Below are 3,283 nucleotides of genomic sequence, written 5' to 3' on the forward strand. Positions count from 1 at the left end.
ATACAAGTGGAAATTATTTATTTTAATTCCATGAGCTACAGGATCCTTGCAAAAGTGGGCGTTTCCTGGAGGAGACAGCAAGAGGAGGAAGAGGAAAGGAGGAGGAGGTTTCTCTGTATCATTCATTTCACAGATTTATAAGCAATTGATCAAAAGTGGCATTAGAAAGTGGCATTGTTCATGGCAATCCAGTGACTTTCCATGTGCAGTAGCGCTAGGGAAGAACTCAGCAGCTCAATAGAGTCATATTGCCTAAAAACCAGAATGAACTGCATTTGTAGATGCAAATTTATATGTCTAGTATGTTATTACTTGAACAATAGTGAGTCATATCTAATAATAACTATAGCAAGCCAGACCTACTGCAATAATGTAGCTTCTACCTTCACCAGATGCAGCAGGGGAAAAAAATGGTTTGGAAATCAGGTTGCCCATCTATATATGTCATTTTATCTATTCCTCAAGAACTGCTGAGGGCAGGAAACTTGCATTTTGACACAGGCACGTCAATGCTTAAAGTGAACAGCAGCTGGAAACGTATTTTTCCCTTTAACAGTTCACCTTGCATGAAGAGGAGCTTTGACTTTGTGGGGAAGTTCATGCCCTTTACTTTAGATTATTTATGGTTTCTTACTTCACTGGGTGATAATCAACATAAGGCATATTTCTCATGTTTGGAGCTCGCACTCTTCAATGCAGTATGTGGGAAGTTAACATCAGACAAGAACACTTCCCTTGTTTCCTTTTCCTGGCTGCAGTATATGACTTGATTTTAATTTAGCCATTTCAATCTTTTTAACCAATTAAGCCTGATTCTTCATTCCAGAAACTGTCTACTCCCTGTTGCATGCACTGAATAGTTCCAAAAGAATTATAAGGACAAATTATGGTTGCCATGAACTTCTCTTGCCATGTCAGAGAACTGAGAAATAAAGCGTGACAGAGGATAACATCAGATTAGCTTGAACATGCTGGAGAAATGATTGGTGTAAGTTTTACCCTAGATGTAGAAAGCACTATGCTTCAGCATCTAGTGAGATTTGCATACCTGAGGAACTGCGGTTCAAACAGCACAGTGTGAGGTAAATCAGGAATAACTAGTTAAGAAATTCAGTTGATAGCTATTTTCCTCATCCTTTTTTATACTTATAATTTCATCCCCGTTGATCTGAACTGAACTGCTGTTAGTAAGTACTGATATAATCAAAAGCTTAGGTCACATTCGCGTATTATCCTGTTAAACACTGATCTACTTCTTTTTTTTTTAATTTTTTTTTATTTTTTTTACCAGTCATCTTTTATTTGGAGGTTAATTCCCATTAGGACATGAAAGGATTCAGCAACAATCGAGATTGTGTTCCTCACGGAGGGGCTCAGGCCAAGGTCATGGGGTCGGGGGTGGTGCACAGTGTGTCCTCTTCAGTGGTATTTGCGGAGCCGCTCGTGCTTGAGATGCTTGTAGGAAATGCTGTAGTTGAAGAGCACGTAGCATGCCAGCACCATGGTAATCCCCGAGATGCTCCCCTTCTTCATGTTAATGTACTTGTTGTAGTACCGGTAGTAACCTCTTTGAAATGCTCCGAGAATGCCACTAGGGCTGAAGTCCCGCATCAAGATCCAGCTTGGCAGCTCCCCCAGTTTGACCTCCAGAAGTTTCTTGTCCTTCACTGGTACGACTGATGCCATCTTGGAGTCCTGGTGTCTGATCTACTTCTTTAAGGCAAGTGTACTCATTTCTTTAAAAGGCACAAAGGTCTCTTCTTTTCCCATTTAAAATGATAGTACAATTATTGGTTATTTATATCAGACTACATTCAAATATTTTTCCACCAATCTTTATGTATAGTTACTGGATAGCATACTATCTTGGTGTTTTGCTTGGTCTGTAAAAGAGGGTTGTTTCTAGCTCAAGGTTCTTGTCTCTGAAAGAGAATGCACAAGAAGAAGTGAATGCAATGCAAACATTTTGTCCTGTTTGCTGTTTCAGCAAGAAATAATCTCTCTAATTCTAATATTTGCATTTTTCTTTGTTTTTCTTTTTTCTCTTCTTTTTGTCCCTTCCGCTACCACCTCTTTTCTTCCTCTTCCTTTTCCTCCTCCTTATTTTCAGTGCTCTTAAGTATCTCAGAAAGGACAAAGGCTTGATAGAAATCTTGTCTTTTCTCCTGATTCAAGAGAATCAGAATCTTATGGAAAACTGTCAAGTGCTATCAGTGAGTAGATACTGTCCGGTATAATTCCAAGCTCCTCATTTTACATCAAAATGATCAGCTGGCAAAATTGGGAATGAAGAAAATTCTGGATATACCTAATTAGGCCGTCTAAAAAACTCACGCATTCAGACAAATGTAATTTATATTTTTAAATTGTAACACAGGTAATTTTTCTTAAATTTACAGCCATTTTAACACATATACGCATAGTCACAAATATAATATTTCTTAATATTCCTTCAAGAAATTCTACATTGAGTGAACAAGTTTTTTTTTTTTTTTTAATTTCATCCAAGTGATGTGAAAGTGAATGTACTGACAAATAGCAACACCCAGCAATATTACTTATAAAGAATGTTGTAGTCAGTGGCAAGATAATTGTGTTTTGGTTTGAAGTCTATCACTAAGGTTTAAAAGCATTTAATTCTGGGCATCTCTAGACCTTGGGTTTCTTATCTGCAAAATGAGGAAAGTGTAAATTATGAGATATATAAGATCTTCCTCCCTTAAAAATTATATAGCTTCCTTGCTTGTAATTAATAGTCTAAAAGCACATACAGCTTTGTAACATAGACACTTTTAAATTTAAGACACTGCAATTTTAATTTTTGATCTAGAATTAGAGAAGGGTATCTGGTACTGAAAGAAAGCTTCGAGTCTCCCCTGAGATGCTTCTCCAGACACTTGATGAGCCTCATAAATGCCTTACAACTCGACTGCTGTCATTTCTCTTGTGGCTTCTGTAGCATTAAATACTCAGCTTTGTCTCCTCGGGCTTAGAGAACTCTTTTAGGCCATGAAAAGGCAAAAGTTTTAAGGACCCGTGACACCCTATATGACATCTTAGTATGTTTCACTTCACTCTAGGAAAAATGCAAGTTAAGCAACTGGAAATTTTGGGTTGGTGTGGCTGAAAAGTAGTAACTCTCAGCACCTCAAATTATAAATGCTGAACAGTGCACAACAGGTTAACAGAAATGTATACCAAATGAGTGAAATAGAACACAGCATATTTAATTTACATCCATCCAAACTTTGAGTCTGTTAGCTACCAACAGTAGTAGGTGGTA

General features: G+C 37.5%; 1 pseudogene across 1 annotated transcript; it reads right to left on the reverse strand.

Annotated features, from left to right (window-relative positions):
• Window positions 1-1,256: 1,256 nt before the first annotated feature.
• On the reverse strand, window positions 1,257-1,703 carry LOC702581 (ATP synthase F(0) complex subunit f, mitochondrial pseudogene; annotated as a pseudogene). The gene has a single exon (XR_001438611.3). The product of XR_001438611.3 is annotated as an ATP synthase F(0) complex subunit f, mitochondrial pseudogene (transcript).
• Window positions 1,704-3,283: the final 1,580 nt, after the last annotated feature.

Source organism: Macaca mulatta, chromosome 12 (genome assembly GCF_049350105.2).
Source record: "Macaca mulatta isolate MMU2019108-1 chromosome 12, T2T-MMU8v2.0, whole genome shotgun sequence".
NCBI classification, from domain to species: Eukaryota; Metazoa; Chordata; class Mammalia; order Primates; family Cercopithecidae; genus Macaca; species Macaca mulatta.